The sequence below is a fragment of the Pleurodeles waltl genome, chromosome 6 (assembly GCF_031143425.1).
Source record: "Pleurodeles waltl isolate 20211129_DDA chromosome 6, aPleWal1.hap1.20221129, whole genome shotgun sequence".
In the NCBI taxonomy this organism is placed as follows: Eukaryota; Metazoa; Chordata; class Amphibia; order Caudata; family Salamandridae; genus Pleurodeles; species Pleurodeles waltl.
Window position 1 is genome coordinate 1134463504 of NC_090445.1, and position 20341 is coordinate 1134483844.

At 47.4% G+C, this 20341-nt stretch overlaps 1 protein-coding gene across 1 annotated transcript in view; it reads left to right on the forward strand.

Annotated features, from left to right (window-relative positions):
* The window catches only part of YBX1 (Y-box binding protein 1), a 90036-nt gene extending 69904 nt beyond the window's left edge, over positions 1-20132 (forward strand). The window contains exon 8 of the mRNA XM_069240336.1: positions 19783-20132. The gene's annotated coding sequence lies outside the window, so the exon portion shown is untranslated. The remainder of the gene's footprint in view (positions 1-19782) is intronic.
* The last annotated feature ends 209 nt before the right edge of the window (positions 20133-20341 follow it).

The window sequence follows — 20341 nt, forward strand, 5'->3', positions numbered from 1 at the left end:
CCCTCTCCCTTGCCCAGGTGGTGGCTACCCCGAGGAGCCCCCCCCTTGCCTGCCTGCATCGCTGAAGAGACCCCTTGGTCTCCCATTGATTTACATTGGAAACCCGACGCTTGTTTCTACACTGCACCCGGCCGCACCAGTGCCGCTGAGGGTGTACTTTTTGTGTGAGCTTGTGCCCCCCCCAGTGCCCTACAAAACCCCCCTGGTCTGCCCTCCAAAGACGCGGGTACTTACCTGCTGGCAGACTGGAACCGGGGCACCCCCTTCTCTCCATTGAAGCCTATGCGTTTTGGGCACCGCTTTGAACTCTGCACCTGACCGGCCCTGAGCTACTGGTGTGGTAACTTTGGGGTTGCTCTGAACCCCCAAAGGTGGGCTACCTTGGACCCCAATCTTAACCCCGTAGGTGGTTTACTTACCTGCAAAACCTAACAATACTTTACCTCCCCCAGGAACTGTAAAAATTGCAAAGTGTCCACTTTTAAAACAGCTATTTGGGTTTTATGTGAAAAGTATATATGGTACTGTAATTATTCAAAGTTCCTAAAGTACTTACCTGCAATACCTTTCAAATGAGATATTACATGTAGAATTTGAACTTGTGGTTCTTAAAATAAAATAAGAAAATATATTTTTCTATAATAAAACCTATTGGCCTGGATTTGTCTCTGAGTGTGTGTTCCTCATTTATTGCCTGTGTGTGTGTGTACAACAAATGCTTAACACTACTCCTTTGATAAGCCTACTGCTCGACCACACTACCACAAAATAGAGCATTAGTATTATCCCTTTTTGCCACTATCTTACCTCTAAGGGGAACCCTTGGACTCTGTGCATACTATTCCTTACTTTGAAATAGTGCATACAGAGCCAACTTCCTACATTGGTGGCAGCAGTGGGATACAAGACTTTGCATTTGCTGGACTACTCAGCCAATACCTGATCACACGACAAATTCCAAAAATTGTCATTAGAAATTGATTTTTGCAATTTGAGCTATTTTTCTAAATTCTTAAAAGTCCTGCTAGGGCCTTGTGTTAGTCCCTGTTTAGCATTTCCTTTTAGAGTTTAAAAGTTTAGTAAAAGTTTGAATTAGATTCTAGAATTAGTTTTTAGATTCTTAAAAAGTATTCCAACTTTTAGAAGCATAATGTCTAGTACAGATGTGAATGTGGTGGAACTCGACACCACACCTTACCTCCATCTTAAGATGAGGGAGCTAAGGTCACTCTGTAAAATAAAGAAAATAACAATGGGCCCCAGACCTTCCAAACTACAGCTCCAGGAGCTGTTGGCAGAGTTTGAAAAGGCCAACCCCTCTGAGGATGGCAACACAGAGGATGAAGATAGTGACTTGGAGGAAAATTCCCCCCTACCAGTCCTAACTAGGGAGAACAGGGCCTCTCAAGCCCTGTCTCCAAACATAATAGTCAGAGATGCTGGTTCCCTCACAGGAGGGACCAACCTCTCTGAAATCACTGAGGATAATTCCAGTGAAGGGGACATCCAGCTAGCCAGGATGGCCAAAAGATTGGCTTTGGAAAGACAGATCCTAGCCATAGAAAGGGAAAGACAAGAGATGGGCCTAGGACCCATCAATGGTGGCAGCAACATAACTAGGGTCAGAGATTCTCCTGACATGTTGAAAATCCCTAAAGGGATTGTAACTAAATATGAAGATGGTGATGACATCACCAAATGGTTCACAGCTTTTGAGAGGGCTTGTGTAACCAGAAAAGTGAACAAATCTCACTGGGGTGCTCTCCTTTGGGAAATGTTCACAGGAAAGTGTAGGGATAGACTCCTCACACTCTCTGGAAAAGATGCAGAATCTTATGACCTCATGAAGGGTACCCTGATTGAGGGCTTTGGATTCTCCACTGAGGAGTATAGGATTAGATTCAGGGGGGCTCAAAAATCCTCGAGCCAGACCTGGGTTGACTTTGTAGACTACTCAGTAAAAATACTAGATGGTTGGATTCAAGGCAGTGGTGTAAGTAATTATGATGGGCTGTACAATTTATTTGTGAAAGAACACCTATTAAGTAATTGTTTCAATGATAAACTGCATCAGCATCTGGTAGACCTAGGACCAATTTCTCCCCAAGAATTGGGAAAGAAGGCGGACCATTCGGTCAAGACTAGGGTGTCCAAGACTTCCACAGGGGGTGACCAAAAGAAAGGGGTCACAAAACCTCCCCAGGGGAAGGCTGGTGAGACAGCCAAAAACAAAAATAGTAAAGAGTCTTCTACAGGCCCCCAAAAACCTGCACAGGAGGGTGGGCCCAGAGCCTCCTCACAAAACAATTTTGGGTACAAGGATAAAAACTTTGATCCCAAAAAGGCCTGGTGTCGTAGCTGTAATCAGCCTGGACACCAAACTGGAGACAAGGCCTGTCCCAAGAAAACAACCACTTCTAACTCCACTCCAGCTAACACTGGAATGGCTAGTCTCCAAGTGGGATCAACAGTGTGCCCAGAGCAAATCAGGTGTCACACTGAAGCTACATTAGTCTCTGAGGGTGGGATGGATTTAGCCACACTGGCTGCCTGGCCTCCTAACATGCAAAAATACAGGCAGCAGCTCTTAATTAATGGGACAAGTGTAGAAGGCCTGAGGGATACAGGTGCCAGTGTCACCATGTTGACAGAGAAACTGGTTTCCCCTGGTCAATACCTGGCTGGACAAACTTATCCAGTCACCAACGCTGACAATCAGACTAAAGTACATCCCATGGCTATGGTAACTTTAGAGTGGGGAGGGGTCAATGGCCTGAAACAGGTGGTGGTCTCCTCAAATATCCCAGTAGACTGTTTGCTTGGAAATGACCTGGAGTCCTCAGCATGGGCTGAGGTAGAACTGAAAACCCATGCAGCCATGCTGGGTATCCCTGAACTGGTGTGTGTCAAGACAAGGGCACAGTGCAAGGCACAGGGTTAAAAAGTAGAGCTGGAGTCTGGAAAAAGGGCCCAGCCTACCAAGAGAAAAGGAAAGTCAGCTGGGAAACCAGCTGCAACACAACAACAAAAAGAGAACCTCTCTTCTCAGGAAGAAGTTCTGCCCTCTGAGGGAACTGAGCCTATGGAGTTGGAACCTTATCAGGTTGAGCTCTTAGGCCCAGGGGGACCCTCAAGGGAGCAGTTGTGTAAGGGGCAAGAAACCTGTCCCTCTCTTGAAGGCCTTAGGCAGCAAGCTGCTGAAGAGTCCAATGGCAAGAAAACTGGAACACATAGGGTCTATTGGGAAGATGGGCTCCTGTACACTGAGGCAAGAGATCCCAAACCTGGTGCCACTAGGAGAGTGGTAGTGCCTCAGGCGTTCAGAGAGTTCATACTGACCTTGGCCCATGATATTCCCCTTGCTGGGCATTTGGGACAAACCAAGACGTGGGAGAGGTTAGCCACCTTGTGAGGGGACCATTAGCTCTTGTTAAAGAAGGCTGGGAGAGACCTCTTCATGAGCCTAAACAAGACATAGTGGACTATGTACTTGGCCTTCGCTCAAGGATGGCAGAGTACATGGAAAAGGCAAGTAAAAACCTTGAGGCCAGCCAACAGCTCCAGATGTTTTGGTATGACCAAAAGGCTGCACTGGTGGAATTTCAACCAGGGCAGAAAGTCTGGGTTCTGGAGCCTGTGGCTCCCAGGGCACTTCAGGACGAATGGAGTGGCCCTTACCCAGTGCTAGAGAGGAAGAGTCAGGTCACCTACCTGGTGGACCTGGGCACAAGCAGGAGCCCCAAGAGGGTGATCCATGTGAAAAGCCTTAAGCTCTTCCATGACAGGGCTGATGTGAATCTGTTAATGGTAACAGATGAGGATCAGGAAGCTGAGAGTGAGCCTCTCCCTGATCTTCTGTCATCATACCCTAATGATGGCTCAGTAGATGGAGTGATCTATTCAGACACCTTCTCTGGCCAACAGCAATCTGACTGTAGGAGAGTCCTACAACAGTTTCCTGAACTCTTCTCCTTAACCCCTGGTCAGACACACCTGTGTACCCATGATGTGGACACAGGAGACAGCATGCCTGTCAAAAACAAAATCTTTAGACAGTCTGACCATGTTAAGGAAAGCATCAAGGTGGAAGTCCACAAGATGCTGGAACTGGGAGTAATTGAGCGCTCTGACAGCCCCTGGGCTAGCCCAGTGGTCTTAGTCCCCAAACCTCACACCAAAGATGGAAAGAAAGAGATGAGGTTTTGTGTGGACTACAGAGGGCTCAATTCTGTCACCAAGGCAGATGCTCATCCAATTCCTAGAGCTGATGAGCTCATAGATAAATTAGGTGCTGCCAAATTCTTAAGTACCTTTGACTTGACAGCAGGGTACTGGCAAATAAAAATGGCACCTGGAGCAAAAGAGAAAACAGCATTCTCCACACCTGATGGGCATTATCAGTTTACTGTTATGCCCTTTGGTTTAAAGAATGCCCCTGCCACCTTCCAAAGGTTGGTGAATCAAGTCCTTGCTGGCTTGGAGTCCTTTAGTGCAGCTTATCTTGACGATATTGCTGTCTTCAGCTCCAACTGGCAGGATCACCTGGTCCACCTGAAGAAGGTTTTGAAGGCTCTGCAATCAGCAGGCCTCTCTATCAAGGCATCCAAATGCCAGATAGGGCAGGGAACTGTGGTTTACTTGGGACACCTTGTAGGTGGAGGCCAAGTTCAGCCACTCCAGCCCAAGATCCAGACTATTCTGGACTGGGCAGCTCCAAAAACCCAGACTCAAGTCAGGGCATTCCTTGGCTTGACTGGGTATTACAGGAGGTTTGTGAAGGGATATGGATCCATTGTGACAGCCCTCACAGAACTCACCTCCAAGAAAATGCCCAAGAAGGTAAACTGGACTGTAGAATGCCAACAGGCCTTTGACACCCTGAAACAAGCAATGTGCACAGCACCAGTTCTGAAAGCTCCAGATTACTCCAAGCAGTTCATTGTGCAGACAGATGCCTCTGAACATGGGATAGGGGCAGTTTTGTCCCAAGCAAATGATGATGGCGTTGACCAGCCTGTTGCTTTCATTAGCAGGAGGTTACTCCCCAGGGAGCAGCGTTGGAGTGTCGCGGTTCTCAACGGTCTTACCCTCGGAGCGGAGAGGCGTAGGGGAACGGTCCTTGTTCCGACGGGTTCTGCTCTGGCCGAGGTAGGGGCGACCCCTTCCGGTAGCCACGGTGCTGTTTGGTATGAGCGAACCACTACAGTCCGTGCCCTCCAGAAGGAGTCCCAGAGGAAAAACCCCAGTAGGGTAAAAAACCTCCACAGGAACTCCCTGAAACGAAAAGGAGGACACCAGGGTATTAGGACCGCAGTTCAGGAAGGCAGGAAGACAAAGCAAATCAGGAACAGACAGGATTCGCAGAAGGATATCAAATAGGAGCGTGACTATCACCAAGGAGTGTTGCAACGCAATGAACAGGCAGTTGGAATCCCCTTAAATACCCCTGGAGAGGAAACAGGAAACAGGAAGTAGAACACCGCCATCTTGGATTGGGGAAAAGAAAACTGTAATGAATTAGGTATGTGTGTTAGACAATGCATGCTGGGTAGAGAGGAAGTGGTAAGCATGCTGGGAAGAGAAAAAAGGCAAGTATAAAGAACCCCCAGTGTAAGGGTTCGGTTTGTCCTAGGAACATCGGTAAGTGGTGGTGGGCAGGTGAATACATGCAAGAGAAATAAATGTTAAGCGCATAATGCGCTGTGTGCGGCCATGCCTGAAACCCCCTCGGGGTTTCAGGCTCTGCCGCGTCTGCCTTTAAGGCAGAACTTGAAAAAGGGGGAGCGGCGAGCGCCGTGACCCCCAGACCGGCTCCCTGGAGCCTTTATGGCCCTCGCCGGAGCCGCGGCGACCCCCGCGACCTGGGTGTCTGCCTCGGCGTCTACCGCGGCCCGGGCGTCGGCCGCGGCAAAATTAACGTGCCGCGCCGCGGTAACCTGAGCCCGCGGCCGCAGCGAGCGCTGCGGTGTAACAGTATGCCCCCTCCCCGAGGCCCCGGGTTTGTGAGGGAAGAGCCGAAAAAAGCGGCGGATTAAAAGTGGAGCATGGACTGAAGAGGCATCCTCCCAGGAACACTCACTCAAAGGGTACCCCTTCCAATGAATAAGGTATTGGAGGCGCCCATGGAAAAATCGAGAGTCACAGACCTCCTGCACTTCGTATTCAGGCACATTGTCAACCAACAAAGGAGGGGGACAGGGCAACTGCCTATGAAAGAGATCAGGACGGTAAGGTTTCAGTTGCGAGACATGGAATACTGGGTGGATCTTCCATGTCCGAGGTAGGCGAAGACGCATGGACACTGGGTTGATCTTCTTGAGAATGAGAAAGGGACCATAAAAGCGGGGCTTGAATTTGTTTTGGGTGAGTCGGAGAGGTAGGAATCTAGAGGAGAGCCAGACCTTATCATGGACTTGATATAGAGGAGCCGCACAGCGTCTCCTATCTGCTATTGTCTTCATGCGGGACTTGGTGGACACAAGGTTAGAATGGATAATTCGCTGTATACCCCGTAGCTGTCGAACGAAAGAGGAGATGGCGGGAAGGTTGGAGTTGTCTCTCAGGGGAGTTGGGAAGGCCCTGGGATGGAAACCATAGGAGCCATAGAAAGGAGAGACTTTAGAGGCACTGTGTAGAGAGTTATTATAGGAGAATTCGGCAAGCGGTAAGTAGGGAGCCCAATTACTTTGTGTAGCGTTACAGAAGCTACGTAAGTACTGCTCGAGACCCTGATTGAGTCGTTCTGTTTGTCCATTGGTTTGAGGGTGGAACCCGGATGACAAGGCCACCTGGATCCCCAAGATCTTGCAGAATTGGTTCCAGAAACGGGAGATATATTGGGGACCTCTGTCTGATATAATAACTTGGGGTAGCCCATGTAGTCTGAAAATTTCTTGAGTAAAGACCTGACTTAACTCCTTTGCCGTGGGTAACTTTCTCAAGGCCGTGAAGTGGGCCATCTTGGTGAAGGAGTCCACAGTTACCATTATGACGTGGTTTCCCATTGAGGAAGGTAAGGCGCACATAAAATCGGTGGATATGGTAAGCCATGGGCCTGGGGGAACAGGTAATGGGCGGAGTAAGCCCACAGGTCTGGTTCGGGGTGTCTTGGCTTGAGCACATGTAGGACAGGATAACACATATGCCTCAGTGTCAGCCTTGAGAGTTGGCCACCAGAAAGAGCGAAGCAAAAGATCTTGAGTCGCTTTCACTCCTCGATGACCCGCAATAGGAGAATCATGGCACATGTGTAAGGCTTCGATTTGCACTGTTTTAGTGGGTAAAAACAGGGCCTTATCATGATAATAGTAGTCATGATCTATGTGCAGCTGTGGACGTAACCTCTTTAGTTCTGTTTCGTGTAGACGGGCATATTCAGACTTAACTTGATCTAAAAAGGTCTGTGCTACCCCTATGATTTTATTGTTGTCGAATAAGTTTTGAACCGCGGAATCACCGCACCCAGGATAACGACGGGACAGGGCATCCGCCAGGATGTTCTGAGAACCAGGGATGTAGGTGATATAGAAATCATACTGGCTGAAGAAGAAGGCCCATCGAGCTTGCCGGCTATTTTGGCACTGGAAATTTCTTAAACACTGTAGATTTCTATGATCGGTCCGGGCTTCGAAGGGCTCCTTTGATCCCATCAAAAAGTGTCTCCATTCAGTGCACGCGACCTTTAAGGCGAGTAATTCGCGTTCTAGCACGGAATAGTTTCGCTCAGAATCAGATAGAATGTGGGATAGATAGAATACAGGGTGTTCTAGGTCATCATCGTCTTGTCTTTGTAACAAGGCAGCCCCAATGGCTCTTTCTGAGGCGTCTGTGACAACAATGAATTGTTTGCTAGTGTCTGGGTGTCGAAGAATAGGGGCTTGACTAAAGGCTTTCTTTAAGTCCTGAAAAGCTGACTCAGCGCCTGGTGTCCAACAAAAACCTTTCTTTAGGTGTTCCTTTTTGAGGGTTTGAGTAATGAAGCTGGTTCTCTGGGCAAAGTCTGCTATGAACTGCCGGTAGAAGTTGGCTAGTCCCAGAAAACATTGAGTCTCCTTGATGGAAGAAGGAGATGGCCAGTTCAATATAGCCTGTACTTTGTCTGAGTCCATGGCAATTCCGGTTTGGTCTATACAGTATCCCAAATATTTCACTTCTATCTGATCAAATTCGCATTTTTCAGGCTTACAGAACAAATGATGTTGTCGGAGTCTTTCTAAGACTTGGCGGACGTGTTTGGAATGTTCCTCTGGATGAACCGAATAAATTAGGATATCGTCAAGATACACTACCACTGTTTGTTGCAAAAGATCAGAAAAGATAGAATCCATGAATCTTTGAAAGATGGACGGGGCATTAGTGAGTCCGAAGGGCATTACTCTATATTCGTAGTGACCAAAAGGTGTTCTAAAGGCGGTCTTCCACTCATCACCTTCTCTGACTCTTAGCAGATGATAGGCTCCTCGGAGATCCAGCTTAGTGAACCTCTTGGCTCCTCTGACTGCTTCTAAGATGTCTTTGATGAGGGGTAGCGGATACCGGTCTTTGATAGTGATCCTGTTTAACCCTCTGAAGTCGATACAGGGACGCAGGTCTTTGGTTTTCTTTGGTACAAAGAAAAGAGGAGCCCCGGCGGGTGAAGAGGAGGGAGTTATTAACCCACTTTGTAGATTCTCATCTAGGTACTCCTTCAGAATTTGTTTCTCTGGTTCGGTGAGGGAGTACATCCGCCCAAAAGGAACTACAGTGTCTGGCTCTAAAGAAATGGCACAGTCGTATTCTCTGTGGGGTGGCAATTCAGGTCTTTCTGGCTTCTGGAATACATCGATATAGTCCTGATACTGTCTGGGAACTCCCTGTAGAACATTAATGGATCCTCCCACCTGGGCAGGTGCTGTTGAGAGACTTTTTGGGGACCAATAATCCCCGGCCGGATAGCAATGGTGTTGACAAAAATGGGAGGATAACGAAATGGTTTTTGTTTCCCAGTTGATGTAAGGATTGTGCCGTGTAAGCCATGGAATTCCCAGGATCATGACATGGTGTGGTGATGAGATTAAGTCAAACGAGAGAATTTCCTGATGTTTACCGAACTGTAAACAGAAAGTAGGGGTGGTGTATTGTACCGGTCCAGAGGCCAAGAGTGACCCATCAACAGTATGTACCTGTTCTGGTATTTCTTTGGGTATTTGTGTTATTTGTTGTTCTTTGGCCCAGGTTTCATCTAAATATAGGCCACTGGCTCCGCAATCCAATAAAGCCAAAGTTCTTGCTTCACGGCCATCAGTTAAATGGAGGATAACTGGTAAGAGAAAAAGAGCAGTTCCTTCCTCCCTGGAAGAGCAAATAGAAGTTATATCACGATATCCCGTCCTCACCCTTCTTACTGGGGACGGGAGTTGGCGTTTCCCAAGGGCTTGGTTGGACGAATGGGGCAGGCGCGAATTAGGTGACCAGCTGCACCACAATATAGGCAAAGCCCCTTCCTTCGTCTATGTTCCCTTTCGCTGGCGGATAGAGGTCCGCGAGCTGTGTCAATCTGCATGGGCTCTTCCTCGGTATTCCCTTTGGATTCAGGGCGGGCTTCCTCGGAACGATGGGCGAAGGGACGAGATGGTACTGAGTGAAAAGGCAAACGACTCTTCTTTTTCTCCATTCGTCGTTCATTTAACCGATACTCTATAGTTAGTGCTTGGTCCATCAACCCTTTGAGGTTTTCTATCCTGGCAGAATGTACTAGTTCATCTTTGATGTCCTCTCTTAGACCTCTACGAAAGAGTGTCACCAAGGTACGTTCCACCCAGGTTGTTTCTGCAGCTAATTGTCTGAAACGGGTGATGTATTGTAATACATCCTGACTCCCTTGTTGGACTTCGCAAAGAGCCTCTTCTGCTGACGCCTCGAGTCCAGGGCGTTCAAACATCTGTTTAAAAGTAGTGATAAAGGTGGAATAATTAGATAGACAGGGATCGTTTCTGGTTACTAGAGGTGTGGCCCAGGCCAAGGCTGGTCCTGATAAGGCACTAATCAAATACCCCACCTTGGTCTTATCTTGTACAAATTGCGAGGGGCGAAAGGCAAAGTACACCGTTAAGGCATCCAGGAATTCTTTTAATATGGTGGGATCCCCGGAAAATCGAGGTGTAGAGGCGGCTACTGCAGGGACATCTGTGGTCCTGGAGGCAAAGGTTTGTCGATAAACAGTATTCTCAGTACGTAATTGCTGGAGTTCTTGAGCCTGTTGTTGTATCGTCGCCAGTAGGTCCTGGTTAGTAGGTTCCGTGTTTACCACTGGGTTATCCATAGTTCCGGACTGCAACAGGAATTGTGGGCGTTGCAATCTGTCGCGGTTCTCAACGGTCTTACCCTCGGAGCGGAGAGGCGTAGGGGAACGGTCCTTGTTCCGACGGGTTCTGCTCTGGCCGAGGTAGGGGCGACCCCTTCCGGTAGCCACGGTGCTGTTTGGTATGAGCGAACCACTACAGTCCGTGCCCTCCAGAAGGAGTCCCAGAGGAAAAACCCCAGTAGGGTAAAAAACCTCCACAGGAACTCCCTGAAACGAAAAGGAGGACACCAGGGTATTAGGACCGCAGTTCAGGAAGGCAGGAAGACAAAGCAAATCAGGAACAGACAGGATTCGCAGAAGGATATCAAATAGGAGCGTGACTATCACCAAGGAGTGTTGCAACGCAATGAACAGGCAGTTGGAATCCCCTTAAATACCCCTGGAGAGGAAACAGGAAGTAGAACACCGCCATCTTGGATTGGGGAAAAGAAAACTGTAATGAATTAGGTATGTGTGTTAGACAATGCATGCTGGGTAGAGAGGAAGTGGTAAGCATGCTGGGAAGAGAAAAAAGGCAAGTATAAAGAACCCCCAGTGTAAGGGTTCGGTTTGTCCTAGGAACATCGGTAAGTGGTGGTGGGCAGGTGAATACATGCAAGAGAAATAAATGTTAAGCGCATAATGCGCTGTGTGCGGCCATGCCTGAAACCCCCTCGGGGTTTCAGGCTCTGCCGCGTCTGCCTTTAAGGCAGAACTTGAAAAAGGGGGAGCGGCGAGCGCCGTGACCCCCAGACCGGCTCCCTGGAGCCTTTATGGCCCTCGCCGGAGCCGCGGCGACCCCCGCGACCTGGGTGTCTGCCTCGGCGTCTACCGCGGCCCGGGCGTCGGCCGCGGCAAAATTAACGTGCCGCGCCGCGGTAACCTGAGCCCGCGGCCGCAGCAAGCACTGCGGTGTAACATGGAGTGCCATTGAGAGGGAGGCCTTTGCTGTGGTTTGGTCCCTGAAGAAGCTGAGACCATACCTCTTTGGTACTCACTTCCTAGTTCAAACTGACCACAGACCTCTCAGATGGCTGATGCAAATGAAAGGTGAAAATCCAAAACTGTTGAGGTGGTCCATCTCCCTACAGGGAATGGACTTTATAGTGGAACACAGACCTGGGACTGCCCATGCCAATGCAGATGGCCTTTCCAGGTTCTTCCACTTAGAAAATGAAGACTCTCTTGGGAAAGGTTAGTCTCATCCTCTTTCGTTTGGGGGGAGGGTTGTATAAGGAAATGCCTCCTTGGCATGGTTACCCCCTGACTTTTTGCCTTTGCTGATGCTATGTTTTGAATTGAAAGTGTGCTGAGGCCTGCTAACCAGGCCCCAGCACCAGTGTTCTTTCCCTAACCTGTACTTTTGTTTTACACAATTGGCACACCCTGGCATCCAGGTAAGTCCCTTGTAACTGGTACCCCTGGTACCAAGGGCCCTGATGCCAGGGAAGGGCTGCAGCATAGCTTATGCCACCCTGGGGACCCCTCACTCAGCACAAACACACTGCTTGCCAGCTTGTGTGTGCTGGTGAGAACAAAACGATTAAGTCGACATGGCACTCCCCTCAGGGTGCCATGCCAACCTCACACTGCCTATGCAGTATAGATAAGTCACCCCTCTAGCAGGCCTTACAGCCCTAAGGCAGGGTGCACTATACCATAGGTGAGGGCACCAGTGCATGAGCACTGTGCCCCTACAGTGTCTAAGCAAAACCTTAGACATTGTAAGTGCAGGGTAGCCATAAGAGTATATGGTCTGGGAGTCTGTCAAACACGAACTCCACAGCACCATAATGGCTACACTGAAAACTGGGAAGTTTGGGATCAAACTTCTCAGCACAATAAATGCACACTGATACCAGTGTACATTTTATTGTAAACTACACCCCAGAGGGCACCTTAGAGGTGCCCCCTGAAACCTTAACCAACTACCTGTGTAGGCTGACTGGTTCTAGCAGCCTGCCACACTCGAGTCATGTTGCTGGCCCCATGGGGAGAGTGCCTTTGTCACTCTGTGGCCAGTAACAAAGCCTGCACTGGGTGGAGATGCTAACACCTCCCCCAGGCAGGAGCTGTAACACCTGGCGGTGAGCCTCAAAGGCTCACCCCCTTTGTTCCAGCACCGCAGGGCACTCCAGCTAGTGGAGTTGCCCGCCCCCTCCGGCCACGGCCCCACTTTTGGCGGCAAGGCCGGAGGAAATAATGAGAATAACAAGGAGGAGTCACTGGCCAGTCAGGACAGCCCCTAAGTTGTCCTGAGCTGAAGTGACTCTAACTTTTAGAAATCCTCCATCTTGCAGATGGAGAATTCCCCCAATAGGGATAGGATTGTTACCCCCTCCCCTTGGGAGGAGGCACAAAGAGGGTGTACCCACCCTCAGGGCTAGTAGCCATTGGCTACTAACCCCCCAGACCTAAACACGCCCTTAAATTTAGTATTTAAGGGCTCCCCTGAACCTAAGAATTTAGATTCCTGCAACTTACCGAAGAAGACTGCTGAGCTGAAAACCCCTGCAGAAGAAGAAAGAAGACACCAACTGCTTTGGCCCCAGTCCTACCGGCCTGTCTCCTGCCTTCTAAAGAAACCTGCTCCAGCGATGCTTTCTCCAGGACCAGCGACCTCTGAATCCTCAGAGGACTGCCCTGCTTCCAAGAGACCAAGAAACTCCCGAGAACAGCGGCCCTGTTCAACAAAGACTGCAACTTTGTATCCAGAGGAGCAGATTTAAAGACCCCTGCAATCCCCGCAAGAAGCGTGAGACTTGCAACACTGCACCCGGCGACCCCGACTCGACTGGTGGAGAACCAACACCTCAGGGAGGACCCTCCGGCGACTCCGAGACTGTGAGTAACCAAAGTTGTCCCCCCTGAGTCCCCACAGCGACGCCTGCAGAGGGAATCCCCAGGCTCCCCCTGACCGCGACTGCCTGACTCTAAAGTCCCGACGGCTGGAAAAGACCCTGCACCCGCAGCCCCCAGCACCTGAAGGATCGGAACTTCAGTGCAGGAGTGACCCCCAGGAGGCCCTCTCCCTTGCCCAGGTGGTGGCTACCCCGAGGAGCCCCCCCCCCCCCTTGCCTGCCTGCATCGCTGAAGAGACCCCTTGGTCTCCCATTGATTTACATTGGAAACCCGACGTTTGTTTCTACAAAGCACCCGGCCGCCCCAGTGCCGCTGAGGGTGTACTTTTTGTGTGAGCTTGTGTCCCCCCCGGTGCCCTACAAAACCCCCCTGGTCTGCCCTCCGAAGACGCGGGTACTTACCTGCTGGCAGACTGGAACCGGGGCACCCCCTTCTCTCCATTGAAGCCTATGCGTTTTGGGCACCGCTTTGAACTCTGCACCTGACCGGCCCTGAGCTACTGGTGTGGTAACTTTGGGGTTGCTCTGAACCCCCAACGGTGGGCTACCTTGGACCCCAATCTTAACCCCGTAGGTGGTTTACTTACCTGCAAAACCTAACAATACTTTACCTCCCCCAGGAACTGTGAAAATTGCACTGTCCACTTTTAAAACCGCTATTTGTGTTTTATGTGAAAAGTATATATGCTACTGTAATTATTCAAAGTTCCTAAAGTACTTACCTGCAATACCTTTCAAATGAGATATTACATGTAGAATTTGAACCTGTGGTTCTTAAAATAAAATAAGAAAAGATATTTTTCTATAACAAAACCTATTGGCCTGGATTTGTCTCTGAGTGTGTGTTCCTCATTTATTGCCTGTGTGTATGTACAACAAATGCTTAACACTACTCCTTTGATAAGCCTACTGCTCGACCACACTACCACAAAATAGAGCATTAGTATTATCCCTTTTTGCCACTATCTTACCTCTAAGGGGAACCCTTGGACTCTGTGCATACTATTCCTTACTTTGAAATAGTGCATACAGAGCCAACTTCCTACAAGTGTCCTCTGATGAGGGCTCTTTTTTCTGTCCTTCAGAAGTATGGCTAGATTTGATTGACACCCATTCCCAGCATTTTCTTAGTCCTGCAGCAGGGCTGCCACCTAGTCTTCTATAGATGTCCGTAGAGGGAAATAAAGCATACATTTGGAGGCCTGATTGATTCATTCTCTTCAAGGTCGCCAGACAGAGTACGCTCTGCAACTAGACATAAAGTTGTTTCCTTCACCCTCAGAACAAATTCAGTTGTAATCCACTAAGACAATATTGTTTTAAACAAGAAAGGCAGAAATTTGCATACTCTTGATGGAAGACTTGTAGGATTTAGGATTACTGTTTAACAAGTAACTTGTGTTTTGTCTTGCTAGTGTTTAAAATGTAAATGTGAAGCCTTTTAGCAGATTAGTTGCAGAAAATCATGCATGGGTTATTTACCAGAAGGCCATCATCGACAATATGAGAATGCCTAATGCCATGGCTTTGCTTCCAAATGAGAATACTCCAATAAATTATCTGAATTCTTGTTTAATATAGAGGGTTATGCCAATTAATTGAGAATACTACTTGCATGCATGTTAGCCTCTGCACTTGTTTCATCATCAAATTCACTCATACCGGCTGAAAATTGGCTTAAAGTACCCCTCAACACTCTTCACACAGAGTGCTGAAATCACCTTGCGATTAAAAATCAATCGGAAACCTATTTAATTCTACCCACATCATACAAGTATTGTTAGCAGGCTCATTTGGAATGCTTTTCTAAAACAAAATCCTAATCTGAGCCACATACATTCAAAAAGCCTTCCTCTGCTCCACCTGTTGGCAGTCCGTCGACGAGGACCCCACCGTTGACAGCAGTGACGATGCACTATCCGCCATCGAGGGCATTGTCGACAAAAACCTACACACACTATCGTCGTCGAAGCTGATGGTGACCATCGCTTCTAGATCAGCCTCTACTACGTCATCGACAGTGGCCTCAACCACTAAGCCATCGATGATAAAGATCTCTTCTGTGTCATTGACGGCACCCAGTCCACCAAGGACGAGTACACCTGCTATACTGTAGACAACCTCATTGACAAGTGAAAAAAGGGAGGGAAAAAAACCAAGAATTGGGGAAATTGACCCTAGAGCATACTTTCCCAAGCAAGATAACTCCATTGATACCAGCCCACCTGTTGGAGGGAAATGATGAATCTGATGATGAGGGAGCCTATGGAACAGTGCATAGTCCTTCTCAACTGAATGTAAAATATCAGGATAATGAGGAAGAATACTACGTTGATTATGATCCACAATGTTTCACAGCTCAAGGGCAGCCATATCAAGAGGGAATGTTGTATATGCCAAGCTCTCTAATTTCGGATTTACAAGTCATGTTGGTGGATTATAGGAAAAGATTCCCACCCACCCTCTGGTGAAAAGGTGCCTCAGTCAACTACGCCCGCAAGATCTCCAATGCCTCAAGTGACCACCCCACTCCATTGGTCTACTTCCTTCGACAGGGCTTCTATTCATACAACTTCTACAGCCGTGTTGCAGTACACGGACACCTCAGAAGAAGAGCATGTAGAAGGTGAGCTACAAGAGGATCACAGAATAGGATGATTATGTCCTCCTAACTCCATTATCTCATTTGCCCAGGAAAGTGGACTCGCTTCCAGAGGACATCAAGGGGTTTCACAATTTGCTTGAAAGGGCTGCCAAAAGATTTGCACTTCCGATGCCATCCAAGCAAATAGATTGATTTTCATACAACTTCAGTGAACAGTTCCAAAAGTCTGTACGATCCATGCCTACAGTCAGTCATATATGGGGAAAAAGGATTGAAAGTCATGCAGAATCCAGCAACAGTCACGGCAGTGCTCCTGCGTCTGGATAAAAAATATAAAGCGCTGCAGGATGCCCCGGCCTGCTCAACGGTCACCCTTATCCAGAGTCCGTGATAGCAAAAGCAGCCAAAAGGAGATCCAGGAACCCTTCCACACCAATTTCAGCACCTCCTGACCAGGAAGGGAGACTTTGGCAAGCGCTTCTCCTCAATATAAAGTCTAACTGTAGGAGCTGCTAATTCTCTGTTTGTCTTAGGAAGATACGAAAGGCAACTATCGGCTGACAGCGCCCCATATATCTACCAGCTACCGGAGGACACTAAGCTGGAACCAAGGAAAATCTTACAAGACGGAGAGCGAACATCAGCAGAAATGAGTGACTGCATGATGGATAATGCCAGCACTTCATTTCGTTAGCTAGCAGGAGCTGCTGTGCTCAGGAGACAAGGCTGGCTAAAGGTCACGTGCTTTCACCTGGAGGTACAAAATAAAATCCTAGACTTTCCTTTTAATGGACAAGCCCTATTTGGGAAACATGTTGATAAAGCTCTTCAAGCTGTCAAGACTGATACACAGGGAACCCTACAACTTAGAAAGCTTTCCTTTCGTGGTATGAAAGGATGTGGAATACCTTTATATAGGGGAGGCTATCAACAGTACAGATACCCCTCATACACTACCTCCCAACAATTTCAGCACCAATACGCTTAGAGGCAACCGCCACAAGCAGCCTACAGCAGAACTGCCTCTAGAGCACAACCTGCTCGCCAAGGAAAAGACCGCTCATAGACAATAATCGATCCATTCAAGGCTCTGGCTACCCCCGTTCCCTTCAAACTAGGGAGCAGGATCTGGTCAATCCTCCAGCGGTGTCAATCCATAACATTGGACCAATGGATCTTGCAACCGGTTAATCCAAACTCACACTAGAGTTTTTCAAATGCCACCTTGCAAATCTACTCCCAAGCATCTCCACCGAATCAAAGTGGAGGTCAACAAAATGATTCTCAAAGGGGCAATAAAGAAAGTTCCACCGTCTCAGTGGGGGAAAGGATTCTACTCAAGATTCTTCCTCATTTGCAAAAAATGAAGACTAGAAACTATCCTTGCCCTCAGAGATTTGAACACCTATCTGAAAAAACAATCATTGCACACAATAACTCTGCAGGACATCTACCTCTGTTTAAAGCATGGAGACTATCTGTCCACCCTAGATTTGAAGGACTCCTATTTTCACATCCCAAGCCACCCCTTCCACAGACGGTTCCTAAGATTCACAGTAGCAGGCAGCCACTACCAGTTTAGAGTTCTCCCATTCGGTCTAAAACCAGCCCCCATGATATGTACGAAGTGCCTAGCACCGGTGGCACAACAGTTAAAAAGCCAAAGACACCAAGGGGCATCGTTATACTTGTTTTGCCCTGAATTTGCAGGTGTTTTTTTTTTTTTTAACGCAAATTCAGTGCAAAACTAACTCCATATTTATACTTTGCCGCTAGACCTGTCTAGCGCCAAAGTTATGGAGTTAAAGTAATTTTTGGGACGTGGAAACCTACCTTCCGTCCGTGCAAAAAATTACTCTATGGCCTTAGCACCATATTTATCCCCCCTGTGCTAAAATCACGCACGGGGGTCAAATAATAGTGCAACGCTTGCTTTGCACCATTATTTAACGCCTGGGTCAGGGCAGTCATTAGGGGACCTGTGGGCCAATTTCCATGGTGGAACAGCATGGAATAAGCCCACAGGTGCTCGCCCCAGGGATGCCCCCACCCACACCACAGGGACAGCGGAGGTTGGGGGACCCCATCCCAGGTAAGTACAGGTAAAGATTTTTTTATTTTATTTTTTATTTTAAGTGCATTGGGGGTCCTGAAATGGTATCCCCGACATGGCACTGGGTGCAATGGCAATGCCTAGGGGACCCTGGTCCCATGTGCTGGCCATTGGGGTGGTGGGCATGACTCCTGCCTTTCCTAAGAGAGGAGTCATGTGGTATGGATGGTTATGCGGCAGAAAACGACACTAGGATGGTAAGTCTTTTTTTTTTTTTTTTTTTTTCCTCTAACCTGCCTAACGTAATTTTTGGGTGCAAAAACCCATCTCCCATACTGCCAGCCCCACCTGGCTAATATTATGCTAGCCTACCCTTTGTGCTGGCTTGTACCATTCCATAAATATGGTGCCTGGCTGGCACTCAAGAATGGTGCAAAACTGCGTTAGTGCGGTTTTGCACCAAAAAGTATAAATATACCTCCCCCCCCCCCACCCCCACCCCAAGTATTCCCCCGTACTTGGATGACTGGCTTGTAAACTCAAAGGCCCTCTCAGCAGCATGCAAGTCAACAAGGAAGTGCATTCCCCAGCTCAAGAACTTGGGCCTAACCATAAATTGTGTAAAGTCCAATCCTCACCCATCGCCTCAGATAACTTTCTTAGGGGCAAACCTGAACACCAAATCCAACATGGCCTGCCACCCTACTGAAAGACAGCATAAGCTGATTGCCTTGGCAAAGTTGGGTCAAAGAAGAAAATAGATTTCAGTACGCCTTTACAAGTCGTTATTGGAGATGATGTCCTCATGCCTCCCACTTCTACCATTCTGCAGACTAAAAATGCGCCCCCTCAAAGAGCAGTTCAAACTACAATGGATTCAAGCCACAGGCAGCTTCGGTGATCAAGTCAGGATTACTCCACTCATGATCAAAGCCCTGGACTGGTAGCCTCATGGGGACCACTGTTTGATTCGCCTCTCTTTCCAACCTCAGCCATCTACATGGGTCATCACCACATATGTTAGAAGGTTGGGGAGCATTTCTACAAGACCTACAGATCAGTGGCAAATGGCCACCGCCTCTTCGAAGACTACATATAAATCTCCTAGAGTTAAAGGCAGGTTGTTATAGACTGTTATAGTCTGTCATGCTGTGATAGAATACTAAACTAAGGGACCTAAGGCCTTTGGGTTTAGGCCTATTTTAATGCTACTTTATATAAACGTACCGGGGACTCTCAACCACAGGGAATGTTTCAAGCATGTGAATCTATGAAAGATTCCAGTACTGGAGGACTAAAGTTACGGGTAAGTAACTCATTTTATATTGCCAGAGGGTTTGTTTCTTCCATAAACTTATGTCAAAAAAGCGAAGTGCTTTAACTTTAATGGGTGAAGAGGATATTAGCTTGCATGCAAATACTCAAGAAATTTGAAAAAGAGTAACAAGGAAGAACAGTGCACACCTCCACAAAGCACCACTACCTGCATACTGATGAGAGTTAAAGTTGCAGGTTCCCAAGCCATTTGGAGAAGTTTTGCTTTGTTGAGGTAGCCTCACAATTCCACCTCACAGATAACGTTTGCTCACACTCCCTTCAACAGTTTCTAAAACAAAGACAGCTAACAACAGTGAATATAGTTACATTCATGTATTGCATTTCACTGTTGGTATATTTCATTGAGTCAGATGCAATTTGCCCTCCTAGTTGAGGCACACGGTGTTATCCACTATAGGGACTCTGAAATTCAAAACCACCTATTAGAGTACATCTATGCCCAGATGTATACCTAGAAAAGAATAACATACTGAAACGTGGATTTGAAAGATCTGTAATCAGAATCTGTAATGAAAGGTAACTCATTTATTTCTTCCTCTTGATGTGTTTTTGTACAGTTATATTTAATATACTAAATTATTTTGTGACCTTTTTATCTCTACAGTTTAGTCATCAAGAAGTATGAAATTCCAGCAATAAGAAATGGACAAAGAATTCGAACTAAAGACCTTAAGTGCTTGCTTTCTGCAATTGACCAGATACATCAGACTGTCTGCATTATGTATGCAACATGGGATTTTTATTATTTTTACCTAAAGTCTTTTCGGAATGACAAACCTGTTTTTTAAAAGCCTATTTTTTCTCAATATACCTTTTTTAAAGGTTTTTAAAATTGTTTTTATCTGGTCAAACAGATTTTTAACGACCTTATTTTTAATTTGTATAAAATTTACACCTCGTTTTTTCAAATGTCAACAAACTGCAAGCATCTGTTATTAAAGGTCTTAAAGTATGCTCTTGTATTTCATCTGTTTGTTTTCAAAGCCTTTAAGAGCTATATTCTACATCAACTAGGGCTCCTTCGCACTTGCCTGCTCAAACCGCTGAGCCAATCTGTTCTTGTCCAACTTAAAAGAGGGATCACAGTACTTGCTCTTGGATACAAAGCAGAACCCAACTTATCTGTTTTTTCCATTGTAGAGTTTTCATCGTTGCTATGTTTA